Here is a 23,149-nt window from a genome sequence, read left to right as displayed (position 1 = left end):
AAGCATACCCAACCATTTATATCTCTGTGATGATAGTCTAGACATTTTATATACAAAGCAGTCTGAATGTAAGATAAGCAAATTACTTGGAAATTAATTTTCTGTTTATTGGCATCATGCAGTAGTTGAAAAGAATTGGACTGGGCACTTTTAAAAAAATGTATTTTCTACTGTTTTTTTGCTAATCTGCAGAGTGGTTGTGTAAAATCAGTTAACTTCTCTAGGTCCAGTCTTTCTATTCTGCAAAACAAGGATGGTTTGTTACCTCTATAGTCTTGTTCAATTTCAACTTTCTCAGATTAGAATTTCATTTATCAATTATCTGCAATAACTGTCGCATTTGAACTTTCAGTACTTCATTGCAATATATTAGAAATCCATGTCCCAAACTGGCTCTCTCTGATAAAATGACCTTGCTGTGACCTTAGAAAGCACCATATTCTATAGATTAAAAACTATAAAAATACATAAGCCTATGTCTCATTCTCTTTCTCTAAAGTAGATTTAGTTGACTTTTCAAAATTAAACAATGTGCTTTACCTTTGAGCAAAGGCTCAAAAACAAAAGCTCAATACTAATGCTATTATAAACTACTACTTATTGAGTGCCTAAGAGCTAAGCACTACGAGATGGCTTTTATATTTTTTTTCCTCACAGTAACCAGTATAAAGTAGATATTATCATTTCTATTATTCCAACTATATAGGTAAAGGAACTGAGGCTCAAATAAGTGCAATATAGTTTCTACATTATCTGAATTTATTAGGCAAAGAACATTGAAGCAGGGTCTAAATGCAGGTCTTGCTTCTCTTTTCTCAAATAAATAAAAAATGCCATGCAATCTTAATGCTAAAAACGTGTGTCACATTGAAAATAATACATGTCAAAAATCATTGTTTAAGTCAACAATTGTAAAGGAGACTTTTGAAATTTAAAATATGAAAATGGAAGTCCTCTGTAACATGAATTTGGACAAAGTCAAAGATTTGGGTATTTTTCCTGTGTTTATTTTCATTACAATTGCATGCACCAAATCTGTTCCCACATAAGTTACTCATGAATTCATTTTTTGTTTTGAGATTCTTTGGCAATAATCTTGTCTGTGACTTCATGTCCTTCTTTAAGTGTTTATTTTATAGCTTATCATTTCCTGAAAAACTGTTGAAGTAGCTTTCTCAAATTAATACAAATATATATATATATATAAATATATTTTAGGTAAAAAGATCAAAGGTCAATCTTCATTGTTTTTGTTTTTGTTTTTGTTTTTTTTCTCTCTCCAGTGATACTTTTAAGGAAGAAATCAAATAGACAATTTCAACTAGAAACCAAATATTATATTTCAAGTGGTTGTTTGGTTTCTATAACAGGGCTTATTTCTATTTTAAAAAAATGAATAGTTGCTCGAAATGATTTCAGAAGATAGTTTCAAAGGACATTGAAATGTGCTCATTCTTAATTTTATAGCATGACAAATCATTAATACTGCACTTATTACCAGCACACTAATATTTTGATGACTTCATATAAATTGCAATGGAGGGAGAGGTGACAGAAAAAGAGTATGTATAATTAACAAAATTGTGATGAATTGGATATGAAATGTGAGCAAAGGAAAATTTCAAGAATAAAGTACCACATAGGTGGCTGCATGGTGAAGTCCTTCACAGATATCGGAAACACAGAAGGGAACCAGAGTAAGGACAGGAAGAGGAAAAAATTATGAACATAAAATCTTGTTATATTGAGATATATAAATGGAGATATCGAATAAACAATTGTATGTGTATTTCCTGAGCAGGAGATAAAATTTGGGGGACCTAGTGTATAGATGATAATGGAAACTCTGAATATGGATAAAAGGGCATAGGATGGGAATGGACAAAGAGAAATTCTGAAAAAATAAAACTGACCAGAAATTGCTTCACTATCTAAGAGTCAAATTTCTATTTGTTTATGAATTTATAAAAAAAAAAAAAACTTTCCCTTTCTCCAGTCTCATTTGGCAGCTTTAATGGAAACACTAAATTAGAAGATAGTAAGGTTGATCCAGAATGAGAGTTTTGACAAGTGATTCAATAGAAGGATAGAAATAAAAGGGAATTATGAGGATTGGCAAGGGTGTGTAAGGGAGGAAATGAAAAAGAGTAAAGAGAAAGTAGAGGAGACGATTAAAAGACTTAATGAAAAAGATCAATGTAGCCATAAAAATGTATGAGAATATAACTACAGTGGAGATTGTTGGAAAAGTAAGGGCCTGGAATATAAAACATTCATGAGAGAGCAGATGCCTGAATCCATGATTTTAGATAAGGAGCATTTTGGACGATGGAAAGTTCTAGAGTGTGACCATGCGAGTGAGTGATGAAGATTGCATAGAAAGGTCAATAATTGAGATTAAGAGATCAAGGAAGTGAGAGGCCTGGTTATTCGTTAGACAGATCAGCCACATGGATTTTGAAATTACCCAGCAAAATGGGACCACTTGAGGGGCAGAGGAAAAGTGTAAGACGAGTGTGAATGTCTTCAGCAAATGAGTGGACATGCCCTTTTGTTAGTATAGGACCTGAGCCTAAAAGGGGGTTTTACAAGAGGGTGGGGAACTGATAGTCTGGGCATGGAAGCATGGGATAATTGGATAGGAACCCAACTCTGTTCCCTGATGTAACTATCTTGTGAAAAAATATATCGTCTCTATTTGAGAAGGATGCAGAGGAAGTGCCTGGTTAAGGGAAAGATAGATTGAAATCAAATGTGAGGGAAAAAATGGAGAGCAGAGTGGAAGGGCATCATGTGCATTCCTTTGTCTTTTGTCTTTGCTTAGGAATAGCCTTCACAGTTATAAAGGGCAATAATGGAATGGACTCCATCATTTTACATTGTGCTTACTGTGGTAGACTGAATTACGTATCCCAATAAAGACATATTCTTCATCTTAAACTGCAATTCTGTGGGTGTGAACCCATTGTAAAAAGGCTCTCTCAAGATGTCAGTGTTAGTTTAGGTGGGGCCCATCTGAATTGGGGTGGGCCTGATCCAGATTACTGGAATGCTTTATAAGCCGAAGAAATTCAGATATAGTGGAAGAAAGCCACAGAAGAGCTGCAAGTTGAAAGTCAATAGGAAACTGGAAGAGAAAAGGGAAGCCATAGCCAGCCTGGAAGAGAATAGAGAGGATATCACTACATGTTGGGAAAGTTGAGGAACCCAAGGATTGCTGGCCAGCCAGAATGCCACCAACCCTGGAAGGAAGGAAGCCTTTTAGCCAAAGACCTGATGTGGACTTCTGGACTCTGAAACCATGAGCCAATAAAGTCTCATTTTTTAAACCAAAACCAGTTTATGGCATTTTCAATAGCAGCCTAACAAAATTAAGACACCTACCATCTTTTATGAAATGGATCTGATAAGCCCACATTAGTATTATCTTCTAAAGTCATAACATCTAATATGGCACAGTTGCAACAATGCCTTTGCATTGTGACCAAATGAGAAATATAATTTTCAACAACTACAAGTAAAGATGGATTGTGTATTTCTAATGCTTTTACTTAAAACACAGACATCACTGATCTTGTCAGGAAAACAAAAACAAAACTACAGTAGAGATTTTAAATAAAAGCTATAAATAAAAATTCTCGATGTTTAAAACTTGCATTTCTTGCTACCTTAACTTAGTCCTTCATGTTTTACCACTTTACATTTCTTCTCCAGACCACAAGTTCTGCCATATTCTTAATCATTCACTCACATCCACTTACCATCTGCTGTCAATCAATCAAATATAGTAGCATCAAAGAAATACATTACTGCATAGGAACAGTGATTTTCTCATGCAATCCTGTTAGAAAAAAATAACTTCTTTTAGTTATGCTAAATAAACCATTAAAGTTGTGAGCCACAATAAGTCATCTTAAATGATTCAGAGGGGCTAAATCTTTGGTGCACTGGTTGCTAATATAATCTACACTTCCTAGCATTATGAGGTCTAGTCTAAAATTTATCTAGCTCATTGGTTAAGTTAATCATGTTATATTAAATTATAAATACAATGAGAAACTATGCAGGCATTTTAATGAGACATTTATCTAATGTTATAGAAAGATACTCATGATATGATGCCTTCGATTTGGTTCGCCAGTAACATAGTTTGAAAAGAAGAGGTAAGTGCAAAATGTGTACTAAGGAGTGAGGAAGTGAGAAAAGAAGGACTGGGTAGTGTAATTATAACTGATACCTTAGCTGATACTATAGGAAACTCTGACCTTAGACAGACTTTCAGAGTTAGACCAAATTGAGACAAGATAAGGAAGGGATCTTTGTATCCCTACATTGTGCAGTCATTGGCCATGACTTTTCTTGGGAGGGAATTCCAAGTAGTTGAGGACATTCAAGGTTTGAGGTATAGCTAAACCTGTCAGATGCTGGCATTCATGGTTTAAATCAATAAGTGCTTTGTCCCCAGTCAGAGGATCTGGGAAATATACCATGGTATGCACTGAAATCCACCCCTTGGACTGTTCAGATATGTATTCTGACTATGGTAAGTTTGTCCCATTTGGGAAGTGCTTCTTCAGTATCGTGGTCAAGTTTCCTGAGAAGAGTTAATGGGATGAATTATAATCCTCAGTGCAGCAGTTGATCTAGATAGACCCCAAAAGATTCTCATTATACCTGCTTCCACCATCCTATATTGTACCCTTACCTAACATTTTTGCTGATCGTGTGTCTTATCTGATGAAGTGATCCAGACATTTAATCATGAGATATATGAGCCACTGGTTTCCATGCCCTTCTTAGACTGTGATTCTCTACCCATGCATTTAACATTAGAACTGAGCCTGTGGGATTCCAAGATACCTACTTCTTCTTGATTATCAGGATCAATTATACCTGCTAAGATGGGAACTCTTCTCCTTGCTTGATATTCTCTTAGAACAAGGTGTACAAAGTAACTGGGCAGAAGCTCTAGCAAAAGGTTCTAGGGATTTTTATTGGGTCCCAAAAATCAGAACCTCTGGACTTGTAACATTGCAATTTGCAGAGTCAAGAAGCAAATTTTTCCTAAATGGGTCGTTAAGAATGATTCTAAGCAGGGTCACTTCTACATATCCTTGACTTCCAGACTAATGTATTCTACCTACTGGGACACAGTAGGTTCCTATAGTAGCCCATGTAGTGTTTATTGATTTAAGTTGTATACCACAATCGAGAGGATGACATTCTATCTTCCCCAGGGCATCATTTCAAAGATTGAACATTAGCTATGTTTTTAACAGGTCCATTTACCAACCTAACAGCCTAGCAAATTGTGGTTGGTACGATGTCTGATAGAATAAATGGATGGCTGTTTACTCATTCACATACTACCTTTACTATACAGAGGTTTCTTAATTCTAAAATGACATTATGCAGGATTCCGTGTCAGTGGATCAAACACTCTGTAATCTTCAAAATTAATGCTACCTTTGGCCCTCTGTATAGAAAAAGCAAACTCATACAGGAAATATTTCTCAGTACAAGGCAAAATGATTTGCTGCTACTTCCAGGGTTGAAGTCTTCCAATGTAGTGAACTTGCTACAAAACTAATGGTTGAATTGTCTTAGGGACTCATCTTTGTTCCCTGTTACTGGCAAGTTGGACATTCATTAATGACAGTAGCTAGATAAGCAGTGAAGGGGAGCCCATACTGTTGAGACTATGCATACTGTTGGGACTATCCATCATGGCCACCATGGCTACTTGTTCATGCAGTAGTTGAGGACAGGGGTTGACCAATGCGAACTAGTCACAGTACTTCATCAACTTGGTTTTGTGCATCTTTTATGATAAAAGCTCTCTTTTAAAGAATGATGTAAGATACAAAAATGTTCATGCCTCATTCACACTTTTATCTTCTCCAGTCACATGCCTCTTTCTCAGACTTCCTTATCCCTAGTGTTATACGTTTTCTTCTATAAATCCCTTGACAAATCAGTTAGACCACTGTCCATGAGTTCATATATGTTCTCAATCTGTTTCAACAGCTTACACATGCCCTCTGGCCCTGCTTGTGCCCAAACCCTGTTTTACCTCTGAACTTACAAAGGCTTATATATGTTATGAATTGATGGGTTTCACAGAACCCTGCACATGGTAGCAATTCTACATGTAGGTTTTGCTATAGGATTCATAAGACATCATTTCTACCACAGATAGTACTAGTAACACAGTGTCTTCCAGGTCATATGTTTCTAGGGAGTAGGGTTGTATGAACTGCAGTACACCTTCTTCAGATTCTTTCTTGCTCTAGGTACCACTCAAAACCAGCCAGCTTTCATTTCACCTAGTAAATGAGAAACAGTATACTCAGCTATAGAATTTGCAGTCTTCAGAATCAAAAGAGACGTATGAATCATTGAGCTTCTTTTGAGTGGTAAGAGTAGCGAGATAGAGTCATTTTTCTTTTATTTTGAAGAGAATATTATGACATGGCCCAATCTTCTGGAATCTTAAGGACCTCACTGATTTGGAGGATCCTTAAATCTTAGCAGAGTTTATATCCTGCCCTCTGGGATATATATGTCTTACCATAGCCTCAAATGCACTTGTCGTATTTGTTCACCTGGTTTGATCAATATGATGTCATCTATTTGGTGTACCTGTGATGTTCTGCCAGATGTTCAGGTGGTCTAGATTCCTTCAGATCACATTATGTCAAAGGGAGGAAAAGTAGCCATGGGTCAAGATGGAAAATACTCATCCTACATGAAATGATCTGCTTCTGAAAACAATGGAGTTGCATATTCAATGACCATGTACCATAGCTAGAATATATGTTAATCTGTTCTAGCAAAAATATGACACATGGCATGGTGGCTGCCATAAGGACAAATAATTGGTTAAGATTGCAATTATCCATGGTCATCTTTTATGATTCGTCTGTTTTATTTTAAAGGTTAAACCGGTGAATTAAATGGTGATATGAAGGGAGCAATATCAGCTGTATTCTTTACATTTTTTAGTACAATACTAAGCTATGCCCCTTCTCTTGGAATGAAGTGTCGATATTTATTTTATACCTGGTGTGATGGTTAGGCTATTGTGTCAACTCGGCCCAGTAATTGTGCCCAGTTGTTTGGTCAAGCAAGCACTGGGTCAACTGAAATACAAGGGCATTTATGGACTTTAGTCACCATTGACTTTACTGCAGTGGTAAATCATAGATAGCTGGTTATAAATACATCAATCAGGGAAATTGCCACCAGCAATGAGTGATGCTTAACCCAATCAGTTGAATCCCTTAAAAGGGGAAATGATTCCAGCATTGAAAGAGAATTTTCTCAGCTGGTCTTTGGACAGCCAACATCTCCAAGAACTCATCAAGACTCTTCATTGGACTTTCATTGGAGCCCCTGGTTGCAGCCTGCCTGCAGAACCTGGACTTGCACATCCCCACAAGTACATGAGAGACTTTGATAAATCTCTTACTATCAACAGATATCCCTTGTTGATTCTGTTTCCCTAGAGAACCCTGACTAATATACCTGTGAATGAGGGTTCTAAAACACATCCTACGATGGTTCTTACACAAATGAATAACAAATGTGCAGGTGGTACTAATAATCAATTATGTGTATTCCAATTATATATTTGGGAACTGGGTAAATTACAACCCAACTGATCCACTGTGATCCTGATTGGGCCAAAGTTCTACTTATCATCAGACCCTCATGTATCTTTACTTATACAGGGACCATGATGATTTTTGATCCCTATCAATGTCAATTAAGACTTAATTTATATATTACCTGAATGAATGGCCACAGGTCCCTTTGGGGAAGGACTAAAGAAATTACTACTGAATATGCTTGTTTAGATATTCTATATGTATAGATCTGATGAGAGATCGTGATTTTCATTGAAGCTTCAACCCTTAGGCTCCTAATCATACATATGGCCTTGGATTCCTTAAACAATATGCATAATGCCTTGCTATGTTACTTTCCTGTATTTCTAGGGACACTTTGTCTATCTCCATAGATCTCTGCTTATAGCTCACCTGGTTTCTTTTTCCGTCTTGCCATTTAGGGCCAAAATTGCATGCATCTTGCTTCTGTGGATTCAATGCTCCTACTTGGCCACTGTTATTTCAAGACCCTATTATCTTCATCACTACCAGAGAGTTTAGTTCTGTAACAGCATCTCCTCCTCTACCCTGACCTACAGAAGATTACCACCTCTGAGCTTCTCAACAATGCTAATAATCCTTTCATCAGCACAATTCTTAATACTTTAACAAATGGAGTGACCGAGGGTCATTCCAAAGAACATAGTTGTCCGGTGAGTTTTCTGATCTTAAATAGTAATCCACTCTAGCATTCTCACTTTTCTGAGTCTTTTGATCCCTTCCTTTACTATATGCCTCAGTAGTCCTGCAGTTTCTATTTCATTTGTGTGAATCACTATATTCTTCCAAACTTTCTGGAGCCTACCCAGATTCTATTAGCATTATCACCAGTGATCCTATCCTTGATATTAAATCCTGTATTTCAACAGAATAATTCCATATTAATAAGTTGTTTCTTTTCCAAAATTCTTTTCTGCTCTCTTGATCTAGAATCCTCCAATTTCAGTCCAATGAATACTCTCCCAGCTCCTAGAAGAAAATATTAATTAGAAACTGCAGCCACTTCAGCACAGAGATCCTCTCCTCACTGAGCACACACAGGACCTCCTTAAGTGCTCTGTGTTAAAATTTGATCTCTATTATTGGTTTGGATACCAAGAGTTCCAGAGTGAGCATGCATTATCATATATCTGGCTCATGTTAGGGCTCTGCATGATCTTAAGTGGGAAGAAGTGGTTCTATCTTTTGACAAGGGGGCATGGGCCACTTCTACAAGCCTAATATAGTTGGGAACCTTGAGAGTTTAAGGTTCTCAAATCCATCTACCCAGACATCCCCATCCAAGTTTCAGAGTTCCATTCCTTCCTGATATGGAGATAAAATCCTTGGTGTAGGACAGAGGCTCTTAACAAGGAGTCCATGAGCTTGAATTGAAATTTTAAAAAAGCATTATTCTTGTGGGGATGTGTTGGTGCAGGTGTGTTATATTTACCAAATAATACACAGTATAGTGTTGACTTAATAAAGGGTCCATGGTTTTCACCTGAATGACAAAGGAGTCTGTGGAACAAAAAAGTTAAAAACCCTTGGTGTAGGAGAAATTCTAATACTAAATTAACTTTCTCTGATGCTCCATTCTGTTTGATCAAGTCCTGCAAATGACCTTTCATTATGTTTTCTTTCCAGCTGTAGCAGATTAGGATTTCCTTAAATGATGCCAAAGCTACACTCCAGCTTTCACATTTTGCCTTGAAGTTTTGATTAAGCATCCTGAGCTATCACTCTCTCTAATTAATCAGTAGAATTCAGAAATAACCATTCATTCCATTGTTCTTGTAGGTACCATTTTCCTCATACCTTACCAACCCCAAAGAAAATGTCACCAGTTAGCGCATCTCCTTCCCTGGTCTCCCATCCTGTGTAGCCTCAGTGCATTTTTTTAAAAGATTTATTTATTTATTTTTTAATTCTCCCCTTCTCCCCCCCCCCCCCCCAGTTGTCTGTTCTCTGTGTTTATTTGCTGTGTGTTCTTCTTTTGTCCTCTTCTATTGTTGTCAGTGGCACAGGAATCTGTTTCTTTTTGTTTCGTCATCTTGTTGTGTCAGCTCTCCGTGTGTGCGGCACCATTCCTGGGCAGGCTGCACTTTCTTTCATGCTGGGTGGCTCTCCTTACGGGGCACATTCCTTGTGAGTGGGGTTCCCCTATGCAGTGACATCCCTGCGTGGCAGGGCACTCCTTGTGCGCATCAGCGCTGCATGTGGGCCAGCTCCACACCGGTCAAGGAGGTCCGGGGTTTGAACCGTGGACCTCCCATGTGGTAGATGGACACCTTAACCACTGGGCCAAGTTCACTTTCCCTAGTCCCAGTGCATTTTAATGTCAAACCACTACAACATGGTAGGGGCTATCCACACTCTATCTACTAATAATAATAGTGCACTCATTATATTGACAACTGAGCCATTTGAACAAAAATTTCCATTTTAGGACATGTTCCTTTGGGCTACTACTGGAACAAATTATCTTAGATTGGATTCCCTGTATACAGACTCTGAGTTAGGAAACTGTAAGCAACACATTTACTGATGTGTAGATTCAGGATTTACACTGGTCAGTATAATGTAACTGATGAAAATGGGATTGGTCAAATGAGAAGGTGAGAAATATAATCCTGTGGAGAGCTCTTTCTAGGTCTGGGATGGCTCTTCATAGTTGCACAGATTAAGGCAAGAGGGCCTGGACATTTGTATCCTCATATCAGCCAGTCATTAGTTGTGGACTATGAGCTGCAATGTGAGCACAACTTTGTGCATGGCAGTTTTCTGTGACCAAGGACATTTCCCAGTAAGGGGCATATGTGTGCCATGAAGTGCCATGAAGAGGGATCTGGGCAGAAAACCACACCATCCACTCTGTGTGATAATAAAGATGATGATGATGATGATGTTGGTTATGATTATCCAACACATCAAAACACATTAATAACTTGTAATATGGTAATACATTTAATCCCCATAGAGACTTGACGAGGAAGATAGCATTATTTCTCTATTTCTTAGAAGGAGAAACAGAGGCACAGAAAATTTGAATAGCATACTTTATGGTCACACAGGTGTTAAATGTGGAGCCAGGATATAAACCCAGGAAATATGGCTATAATTGAGTATAAAAGAGAGAATGTGCATAACAGCATAAGATATTAACATATTTATCTCAAAAGTCGATGTGAATGTATATAAGCAAATTAGTAACTATAAAATATATAGGAATTATATATATATGCAAAATATACCCATGCATACATACATTCACATAGTAGTTTGTATTAGTGGTTACTACTAGAATATAACACCATTTAGGGACAAAAATAGAAGAGTTTTGGACATACATTATATTCACTTTTGACCTTTTTTGAAATTTTTATTATTTTTATTTATTTCTCTTTCCACAGCCCTCCCCCCCCATTGTCTGCTCTCTGTGTCCATTCACTGTTTGGTCTGTGTTCACTTGAAGTCTTTTCAGCAGCTCCCCATGTGTGCAGCACCACTCCTGGGCAGGCTGTGCTTTTTTCATGCAGGGTGGCTCTCCTTGTGGGGCATACTCCTTGCACATGGGGCTCCCCTCCAAGGGCGACACCTCTGCATGGCAGGGCACTACTTGCATGCATCAGCACTGCACATGGGCCAGCTCTCCACATGGGTCAGGAGGCCCTGGGTTTAAACCCTGGACCTCCCATATGGTAGGTGGATGCTTTATCCATTGAGCCAAATCTGCTTCCCAACTTTTGACCTTTTTTACAACTAGCCTATTTTATCTTTGTAAAGGGTCAGTTCAAAACAAAATTTTTCAACTCCCTAAATTTGGGCAATATCTGTTGTTTGGCTCCTGTAACAACCCACGTGATATTGTTCATCCAGGGCAAAAATAGACTTACAGATAGTGAACCTATTTTAGATCATTTCCCCCAAGTTTATAACCCTAACTTTTCTTCTTTTCATTTTGTCAGACATTCTTATTTCAACTCTGAGTTCCCTAGCTGCAGGGATTGTATTTATTTATGAGCCTTCCATATTTGTTGCATGATTCACTGTCACTATTGTTCATTTTTCCATCTGAACTAATCTGTACATGACTATAGGTCATGTGGATTTGACTTCTTTAGCAGCGGAGAGATCGATTGCAGTGCCGTCATAATGTTGTTTACTCTGTGGAATTTGTGTATGTTTTGAACGATTGCACCTGTTCATAGAGGGGGTCAGGAACATCTTTGCAGGGTCTTTGGGGTTATTACTCATAACTCTCTGAGGGAGGAGAAGGCTGAGAGGAGTTGTCAAGGGAAAAGGAGAATATGTGGCTGCTTTCTGTGTTCAGGAGCTGGTGGACGGTAGTGTGCAATCCATTTACAAACTCAAATACCCACGTAACCAGAATCCCATCAGCTTAGTACTTATCTACTTGACCTTGTTGACACCTCACTAAAACTGGTTTAGAGCTTAAAAACTTATGTGCATTTGGTATCTATGATCTCACTTCCTCTTTTATCTATTACTTGAATAGTTTCTATTCCTTACCTCTTAAACTTTACTTTTAGCCCTCTATCTATCGCCCTAACTATCTCAGAAGAGGAAATGCCAAGGACAGAGCTGTAAGAAGAGGAGAGGGGATATGAGAAAGACCATGATTGACTTTGAAGGCAGAGAAAGATCCCAAGCCATTTAATTTTACTTAATAGTTGTCACTGGGGTTTTAAAGCTCCCAGCAAAATTTATCACTTTGCCAAGTATGTTTGAGAAATCCTTTTAAATTATCTATTTAGTTCATTCTACAAATGAGAAAAGAGATACAGAAATATCCAAATTTCTTACAGTTCCATGTGCTTATCAGGAAGAACTTTTGTAATCTGGAGCATGTGTAAATTAAGGTAGAGAACTGGCATAGCAGCTGGTAAGACCAGGTTCACAGAAGTTTGCTGTCCAGATTCCATAGGTCACTGAGGCAGAAACAGTTCAAGGTCCTAGATGGATCCATGAGCCACATGAACCTAAAGCCATGCTCAGAGACACAGGTTTGTCTTTTAGCTCCATATTCTTTCTGGCAATTTCTGATTGATAGTGATACCAGACCTCATTTACCCAGATTTAATCCCAACATTAAGAAAGATATCGTTTTCTAGAGCAGCAAAACTTTGCTCCTCTGCATTGGAAGGTTCCATCTCAGAGTGCTTGAGGGGAATGAAAGGAGTGAGAGAGAAAGAGAAGGATCTTGTTGGTTTATGGACAGTTCATTCTCAGGATGTGTTTCTTAACAGTTAGGAAGATGATATCCCCTTTAAAGAAGGTACAAAAAAATTATCCAGGGCTTTTGCAACCTACATATAAGAATCCAGGGATATTCTGTTCCAACAATGTCTCTCAACCCTAACTGTGCATTAGAATTAGCAGAACTCTAAAGTAGTACCTATGTCCAAACTCCACTCCAGACAAATTCAATCAAATTCTCTAGGAGTGGGGTCTTGACATCAATATTGAATATTGAGGAGATTCTCATGTGCATTCATAGTTGAGTACTCTTTCCTGGAAGAATATGTTTCTAACTGCCTCCATCTCACTGAAATTCTCTGCCCTTATGAGTCATCATTACTAAAGATAGTTGAGGCAGAAAACAATTTGAGAATCATTATCCTTACTGTTTCTTTAAGAATGGGACATAGCTGACCTAGAGCAAACACCAGGATAACCAGGAGAGAGAATTAAAAATACAACTTAGATCATTATTTGTATTGCAAAAATTATATTAATGAATAATTATTTCTCCCAGATTTGTCAGAACTGGGATAAGTATTTCAGCACTTTATTATAATTTTTGGTTCAGTTTTGTGAGAAAGTGGTGTTTTCACAAGTAAGTGATAATTTTAGTTCCTGGAGATTATCACAACATCATTGCTGAAATGTAACTGATAACATTATGAATGTAATTAACAGCACTGAATTATATATTTGAATGTGGTTAAAAGAGGAAATTTTAGTTTGTATATATGTGACTAGAATAAGAATTTTTTTTAAAAAAACATAGGACTGTGCAACACAAACAGGGAACCCTAATATAAACCATGGGCTATGTTAATGGTACAATTATAATAATATTCTTTCACCAATTGTAATAAATGTACCACACTAATGCAAATTGTCAATTATATGGAGGTCTATGGAAACTCTGTATTATCTGCATGATTTTTCTGTAAACTTATAACTTCTGCAAAAAATAAAAAAGGGGCAATTTTGTCCCCCAGTGGACAATTGGTAGTCTGGAGACATGTTTGATTTTTGAACTGGGGGTACTATTGGCACCAAATAAATAAGAGACCAAATGTCTTGCTAAACATCCTAGAATGCACAGGACATCTCCCTTCAAAAAAAATTACCTGGCTTAAAATATCAATGGTACTGAGGCTTGATTGTTTCAAACTAACATAGACATTTGATATTTTCCTTTAAAAATCCAATAAATTATTAATATTTTAATAAATAATGTACTCCAATAATTTTTATAGATAGCAAAAATATTGGCTAAAATTTATAAAATAATAGCTACTTTTTCATTAAATAAAGCAGAAATATATCCTAGAAACTCCACACCTTCATCATTATTGTTATAATTAATGTATGCATTCTGTCTTAACTGTTAGAAAAGAGCAAGTATGTATACTGTATGCTATGACAGTTATTATGGATGGGCTTACTCAACAGGCGTTCCAACTTCCTATATTTCTTAGACTCTTTTGAGGCTAGAGTTTTAAATGGAACTTATGGTCCTTTAATAAAATGAACTAGCATAATATTTCATTTCAAACTGAACATGTAGACTAGGGAGTTAGAGTATCAGGAATCCAGTTACTGGTACAGATATTGGCAGATGCACTGTGATTCTGGAGCTGGTAGATGTAGCAACAACTTCCTGATTTCAAAGGAAGTTTCTTGCTTTTAAAGCTTCTAGACTACAGCAGGAACTGCATCTCCCTGGATCATGGAAATCTGCAATGTAGCTTTAACAGTAACTCCTAGAAACTCAACAAAGAATCTTTAGCCTTCCTAAGGATCCTTCATAGCATGTCCTTTTCTGTCTAAACTGACTAGAGTACATTCTTTTCTCTGCAACTAAACATTGTCTGATACAGACATAAAAATAAGACAGGGTGAGGAAGAAAATCTCACTTTATGTGCCCACAAAGCCCATTTTTAATTTTCTACTTTATAACTCCATTCTCAACCTATATGATACTTTTGGAGGCAGCATGGTTTATCACCATGATTTACATTATCTCAAAAAACAATTAAAACTCTGCTGAAATTCAGGACTCAAATGGCACATGGATGGATCAAAGATTTAAGTCTCTGGGACATGTATTTATTAAGTATAGTGATGATTATAGATTCAATAAAAGGGGCAGAAAATTCCTGTGTAGAGATCCTATAAATCAGTCTAACTCTGTTACACTGGGGAGCATAAATTCCAAAGTAAGGCCCACTGACAGGGTGCCAAATTCCTGATGTGTCTTCCCTGCTTTATAGTTTCTAATGTCTCTAGAGCCCTCAGGAGCTCTGCTATTTGAGGCATTGTTTACTGTGGCAGTCAATAAGATCCTATTGAGATGTGCATGAGTGTAACCTAGCAGGACCTCCAAACTCACTTTGAAATCTGATAGCCATAAAAACTCATTTGTATTTACCATTTCCACCTTTTGGTCAAGGTCTTTTTCCTGCTGCATTGCTAGTTGGCACTTGGTAATAATCCCTCTGTGCCAGGGAGGCTCATCCCTGGGAGTCATGTCCCTTGCTGGGGTAAAGATAGTACTTATGTGCTGTATTAGTCAGCCAAGGGATGTTGATGCAAAACACCAGATATTGGTTGGTTTTTATAAAGGGTATTTATTTGGGGTAGAAGCTTACAGTCACAAGATTCTAAAGAGTCTAACTCAAGATATCATAAGATGTACTTTCTTACCCAGAGTCTGCTGCCACGTGTTGATACAAGATGGCAAGTAATGTCTGTGAGGGTTCAGTCTTCCTCCTCCCATGTTTCTGCGGTCCCAGCTTCTTCCAATCACAGCCACAGGCTCATTTCTCTCTGGGCTCACCTGTTCTGCTCTCTCTACAAGGTCAGCTGTAAATTGTCAGGCACATGGCCTGTCTCTCTTTCTGGGGCCTCTGCCATGTCTAATGGAGCCTTCTCTCTTTCCTCACACATCTGCTCCTCTGTGTGCTTACTTCCCAGGCTCCAGGATCAAAACACTGTTTCTCCGCCTTGTCATTTTCTCTGTGACTTGACATCTTACTGATGTGGCCCAATCGAACCTTAGTCAGAATTTAATCAAGTAAAAGTGAAACCTCTGAATTCAATACAATCTAAGGGTATCACTAGCCCAGAGGAACAGAATGGTTTACAAACATAATATTTCTTTTTGGAATTCATCAGTATTATCAAACTGTCACATATACTGAGTTTGGCTTAGAGAGGGGCCACATTTGAGCCACAAGGCAGTATGTAATACTAGACTAAGTTTCAATTTCACAAGAAAAAGTTCATAAGTATAATAATCAATATCAAGGGCCTAGTGTAATGGTCTGTCTTCCTTCGCTAGGCACTGCCCTTGTACTCAGGGGATTCTTGCTATCCTATTTGAGAATGCAGCAGAACTCCTGAATGGGAATTCAATATTCTTTTGGTTATTGTGGGGATCTCAACTCATAAAGACAATGCCCCATGAACACAACATATTCATATGCCTTAGAGACATGCCCCAGGTTAACCCCTTCCCATGCATCTTCCATCACTGACACCCTGCACCATTGATCCTCCCCTGCCACTATTGTGATCCTTCTGTGATCCAAAACCTCTCCAAAAATAAAGTAAAAAAAATAACCAAATAAAATTAATAAGAAACTGAAATAATAAATTTTAAAATAACCAATAAAATGCAAATTTTAAAATTTTGGAATAATAAAGTTTTAAAAATTATACATTGTATCTTTCATCAGTGTAAGATCTGTTGTCTTGTATGTACAGTGATATTTTCTTCCATATATTCCCCTTGTGTCTTATTTTTGTCATTTACTTTCTAGCTTACTGGACTCACCCAGGTCAACTAACAAGGAGATGATTATGAACAATGCCCAACCCAAGGAACAGAGAATGTCTGCAACTGCATGCAAGATAGTTCCATCCATCTGCCCCATGGAATCTAAGTTCCTCTCAATTAGAAGGAGAGTGGTCATCACCATCCCTAAATCCTAAAAATTGGGGAATGAACAATGGACTAAACTAGACTTATTATTATTCTAGCAATGGAAGAATTCTTATCATTGATACAAAGGCAATGGCCACAAGAGATTCTGAAAGAAGGGAAAGAGAAGAATAGGTGTAATATGTGAGCATTTTGGAGACATTGGAGTTGTCCTGCATGACATTACAGTGATGGATACAGGCCATTTTATACTTTGTCATAATCTACAAAATTGTGCAGGACAGAGTGTAAACAATAAACTTTAATCCATGGTTAGCAGCATTGCTTCAATATATGTTCATTAACTGTAACAAATTTGCCACACTATTGAGGGATGTTGTTGATGTGGGAAAGTATGGGATGGGGAGAGAGAGGGACATATGGAAATCCATTATATTTTTTATGTACGATTTATGTAATCTAAAGCTTCCTTAAAATTAAAAAAAAATAATTAGAAAAACTCAATTACTAACAAAAGTTACTGCTCCTTTCGTTTTATTCCCTTCCAGTTTTAAAAAAAATATATACTCTGAACCAAGCTGGACTCATTTTACATTCAAGAGAAATGACATTCTTTTACCATCTAGAGAAAAGTTTCCAGAGAATGTATATTTCCATTTATTATATTGTGAGAAAATATAATGTAAACAAATAAATCCATCTTCATTGCATTTTTTAAAAAGATTTGTTTATTTATTTATTTCCCCCTTCCCCTCCTCCCACCCTGCTGTTTTTGCTGTCTGTGTTGTCTTCTCTTTTCATTTTCTCTCCTCCAGGATTCACTGGGATTTGATTCTGGAGACCTCTGAAGGGTGAAAGGTTCCCAGTCAATTGTGCCCCCTCATTTCCTGGTTTCTGCTGTGCTTCACCTTGACTCTCCCCTTGTCTCTCTTTTGATGTGTCATCATCTTGCTGCATGACTCCCTGTGTGGGGCACTGGCTGTACTGATATGTGATACAGAGTTAACAAAGATAAAGGTTTTAAAATAATTCTGGGATGCTATTCTGTCTTCCTAATTCTGAAGAAAGAGTAGTTCCTGAATGATGACAGCATGTTTATCACAAAATCTTGTCCTTTATTTTAATATATATATTGATCAGAGTTCTCTAGGGAATTAGAATCATCGGGAGATATCTGTCAATAGTATGTGAATTTACACGAGTTTCTCTTGTGACTGCAGGGATGCACTAGTCTAGGTTCCATGTGCAGCCTTAAATCCCAATAAAAGTCTAATGAAGGTCCCTGATGAGTTTCTGGGACATGTTGGGTGTCCAAAGATGAGCTGGGAAATTCTCTCTAATGCTGAAATCACATCCCCTTTTAAGGCATTCAACTGATTGGATAAAGCATCATTCATTGGTGACAGCAAGCTCTCTGACTGATGTAGGAGTAATCAGCTATCTATGCTGTAAAGTCACTGGTGACTAAAGTCCATAAATATCCTTGTTTTACAATTAGCCCAGTGCTTGCTTAACCAAACACCTGGGCACAATTACCTGGCTGAGTTGACACATTAGCCTAAACATCACAGCCTGCTGCTTATAAACTTGGAAACCATACATATTACCTTAAATCATGCTTAGTCTCTAAATAAAAGCAATAGCAAACATGCATATATACAAATACATAATCATTTCCACCTAGCAATGTTCAACTCTCCTTCATACAACTGAAAACACATTATTCCCTACAGAATAGGGTGTAAGTCTTTGGGTAATATTCACTTTTAAACTTGGGATCTTTAAATATTATGACATGAAAATAATACAACTTGTCGTATGATAGGGGAAAATGTTGGGGAAGAAAACAAAGAAATTTTTTTTCTGTACATATACAATAGTATCATAATGAAACAAGGAAGATTCATGACTATTACAGTCCTCATTTCTGTAACTGGTCACATGGTCAAAAGTTCATATTTATCACTACATTTTTCCACTATGCATTCCATGTTTCCATTACCCTCAGCAAGCACTTCAGCTTGCCCTGTTTCTTTGCCTGGTGGGGTGATCCAAACTTTCATGCCTGAAGATTCTAGGCCATTGTTAGCCTTGTTTGGATTGAATTGTTGCAATTTTCCATTGCCTTTAATCACAGGGCATGGCAGTACTAGGAGACACTCTAGAGGATCTCCTGTATTCCAGGCAAGCTCTTCTTTACCCTCATTATGTAGATGCAGTTAAATTTCCCCTTGATAGTCAGGATCAATCTCCCTAGCCAGGACAGTAATTTCATTTTTTGCCTTTGATTCAGAGGTTAGAGGAGCCCAAAGTGGCTAGGTAGTAGTTTTAACTTCCAGTTCAATGGAATCATTCTTGTGTTCCTTGGTGGCAGCACTCCTCCTTTTGGAACTAAGACCTGTCGACTAGTGGAGATTGAGGTTGCAGGGACAGGAAGCAAAAATATCCCTAGTAGGTCTCTAGGAGTAATAGTGAGTGGTGCCTACACCCATTTCCATTCCTTGGTTCCTGGACCCATGAATCCTGGTTATGGGAGAAACAACACAATAGAGTGGATACTGATTTAGAGCATGCAAAGTCTCCAGAAGAACATTGCCCCAGCCCTGCAAGGTATTGCCACATAGTTTGGCACCATAATTAAGTATTCAAAAGGCCATTCCATCATTCTATTAATCCGTCTGCTTCCGTATGATGGAGAACATGGTAAGGCCAGTGAATTCCATGAGCAGGTGCCCATTCCTGCACATCATTTGCTGTGAAATGGATTCCTTGATCAGAAGCAATGCTGTGTAGAATTTTATGGCAGTAGATAAGGCATTCAGTAAGTCCACAGATGGTAGTTCTGGAATAAGAATTGCATGCAGAAAATGCAAACCTATATCTGGACTATGTGTCTATTCCAGTTAAAACAAATTGCTAACACTTCAATGGTGGAAGTGATCCAATGTAGTCAACCTGCCACCAGGTAGTAGACTGGTCACCTCAAGGAATTGTGCCATATTGGGGTGTGGGTCTCTGCTACTGGCAGATTGGGCACTCAGCAGTGGCTGTAGCCACATGAGCCTTGGTGAGGGGAAGTCTTTTGCTGAGTGCCTGCATAACCTCCATTAGCCACTTTGTTCATGAGCTCATTGGGCAGACAGGAGTGGTTGGGGAAAGAGGCTGAGCATTAATCATAGAATGGATCATCTTATACAGTTGACTTTAAAATCTTCCTCTGCTAAAATCACCCTCTGGTGAGCATTCATGTGAGACACAAATATTTTCATGTTTTTTTGCCTACTCAGGAAGGTCTATCCACATACTCCTTCCCCAGACACCTTTGTCACCAATTTTTCAATTATTTTCCTTCCAAGGCACTGACCATCCAGTCAAACCATTGATAACAGCCCACGAATTAGTGTACAAATGCACCTCTGGCCTTTTCTTCACCTAAGCAAAATGAACAACTGGGTGCACTATTTGAAGTTCTGTCCCCTGGGAGAATTGGCCCTCACCACTATCCCTTCAGGGATATCCCAGAAAAGGGCTGCAGTAGTATAGCTATCCACTTTCAGGTGGTACATCCATGTTGTATAGAACAATCTCTAAACTAGGCTTGAGTTTTCTCATCCTCAGTCATCTGATTATAAGGGACTCCCCAAGAGGCCAAAGCCATGGGCTGGAAAAGAGAAGGTAATGTTGCAGGGGTTTTGACCATGGGCATTTGGGCTACTACCTCATGTACCTTACCTGTGCCTCAGGACCCACTTGAGCCCTGTCTCATATATATCATTTTCAATTTACTTTGGAGTGCTGCTGTGCATGCCCAACTTTATGGTTTGGTGGGTCAGACAAGACCCAGCTCATGATAGGCAACTCAGATCTCATGGTAACTTGATGGCAAATGGTTAAATGTTCAGTCTCTACTAGGGCTCAGTATCAGGCCAAAAGCTGTTTCTCAAAAGGAGAGGAGTTATCTGCAGAGGATGGCAGGGCTTTGGCCCAAAATCCTAAGGGTCTGCATTGTAGTTCTCCTACAGGGGCCTGCTAAGGGCTCCACATAGCATCTCTATTTGCCACATGAAATTTCCAGCACCATTGGATCTGATGGATCATGTGGCCCAAGTGTTACTGCAGTTTGCACAGCAACCTGGGCCTGTCACAGAGCCTCCTCTTATTCTGGTCCCTAATCAGAACTAGCAGCTTTTCTGGTCACTTGGTAAATGGGCCAGAGTAGCATACCCAAATGAGGAATATGTTGTCTCCAAAATCTGAGTAGACCAACTAAGTGTTGTGCCTTTCTTTTGGTCATAGGAGGGGCCAGATGCAGTGGCTTATTCTTCATTTTAGAAGAGATATCTTGACATGCCCCACACCACTGGACACCTAGAAATTTCACTGAGGTGGAAGGATCCTGTATTTTTCTTGAATTTATCTCCCATTCTCTCTCATGCAAATGCCTTACCAATAAGTCTAGAGTCTTTGCTACTTCTTGCTTACTAGGTCGTATCAACATGATATCATCCATATAATGGACCAGTGTGATGTCTTGTGGGAGGGGGAGATGATCAAGGTCTCTGTGGACAGTATTATGACATATGGCTGAAGAGTTATACCCCTGAGGCAGGACAGTGAAGGTATACTGCTGGCCTTGCCAGCTAAAAGCAAATTGCTTCTGGTGGTCCTTACTAATGGCAATTGAGAAAAAAGCATTTGCCAGATCAAGAGCTGCAAAGCAGGTAACAGGAAATGTGTTGATTTACTCAAGCAATGATACCACATCTGGGACAGCAGCTGCAATTAGAGTCACCATGGGGTTAAGTTTACATAATCTACTGTCGTCTTCCAAGATCCATCTGTTTTCTGCACAGGCCAACCAGGAGAGTTGAATGGGGATGTGGTGGGAATCACCATCCCTGCATCCTTCAAATCCTTGAGAGTGGCACTAATCTCTGTAATCCCTACATGAATCCAGTATTGCTTTTGATTTACTATTTTTCTAGGTAAGGTCAGGTCTAGTGGCTTCCACTTGACCTTTTCAACCATAATAGCCCTCAGTCTATAAGTTAGAGTGCCAAAGTGGGGATTCTGCTAGTTACTGAGTATGATCTCAGAACACACTGGACTGACTGTGGGATGGACCTGAACTAAATCTCCATTAATTGCCTGACCTCCATAAGCCCCTACTCTGACTGGTGGACCACAGAGATGTTTCAGGTCTCCTGGAAATAATGTTACTTCTGAGCCAGTGTCTTATAATTCCTGACAAGTCTGATCATTTGTTTGCCCCAATGCACAGTTGTTCTGATAAAAGACCGTTGGTCACCTTGGGGAAAGGTGGTAGGAAGATTAATGGTATACATTTTTGGCAGTTTAACAAGATCCTTCCCCAAGAGAACCTGGCCTTCTTTTCATTCAAGGGGCTCTGAGTCTGCAATCTGCTCAAGTCTGGGAATTGATTAATGACCATGATTCTCTGGGTCTGTAATTTGAATTAGGTTTTGTTCACTTGACCTAGAACTCCTCTATTTATACAGATCCAGAAGAAATTTTGTAGACTGCCCATCTGTTTCACTTCTAGGTACCCCTTGACATATTAGCCAATGCCATAACTCTTTGCAACTCAGACTATTTTGAATGGTGCTTTGAATTTGCCTTTCATTGTGGTTGCCACACCCACATTATCTTTGGCAATTAACCACCAATACTTGACTTTTACCATACTGAGATCTGATCATCCCCACAATGTTTAAGGATTCTAATTCCATTATAGCTCTCCCTACAATAATACCTGAACTACAGAACAGAGCAACCACAGAGCTCTTCAGGGAAGATGGCGTTAGTCTTTCAAATTTATTTCTCACAGTCCTGGTTAAATGTGTGATACAGACATTCCTGGGGTGGATGGACAAGTATCAAATGGTAAATCCATTCTAGCTTTCCAATCTCTAAGCCTTTAAAGTCACTCTTCTCCTGTATACTATGGAAAACCAGGCATCTCAATCTCAGACATGCTAGGCCATCTTTTGTTCCATGTTTCAGTCAATCACCTAAAAAAATCTTAGAGCCCTTTTTAACCCTTTGAGCTACAGTGTTTAATCAAGAATTTCTGCTTAGTGGGCCCATATCAATAAATTCAGCCAGATCCAACTTTATATTCCTTCCACCATTATCCCATACCCTTAGTACCCGTTCCCACACATATTCGCCTGATTTCTGTCTATATAAGTTGGAAAACTCATGCAGTTCTTTCAGAGTATACCATACTTCCACATGGGTCACATTTGTATTTTACCTTTGGGGGCTTGTTGTGAT

General features: G+C 38.4%; 1 long non-coding RNA gene across 2 annotated transcripts in view; it reads left to right on the top strand.

Annotated features, from left to right (window-relative positions):
• Positions 1-17,004, top strand: part of LOC139438825 (uncharacterized) — a 98,770-nt gene extending 81,766 nt beyond the window's left edge. For both annotated transcript variants that reach the window (XR_011648550.1, XR_011648551.1), the window contains exon 3: positions 16,731-17,004. This is a non-coding gene — a long non-coding RNA (uncharacterized lncRNA). The remainder of the gene's footprint in view (positions 1-16,730) is intronic.
• Positions 17,005-23,149: the final 6,145 nt, after the last annotated feature.

Source organism: Dasypus novemcinctus, chromosome 4 (assembly GCF_030445035.2).
Source record: "Dasypus novemcinctus isolate mDasNov1 chromosome 4, mDasNov1.1.hap2, whole genome shotgun sequence".
Taxonomy (NCBI): Eukaryota; Metazoa; Chordata; class Mammalia; order Cingulata; family Dasypodidae; genus Dasypus; species Dasypus novemcinctus.
This window is presented reverse-complemented; position numbering and strand designations above follow the sequence as displayed.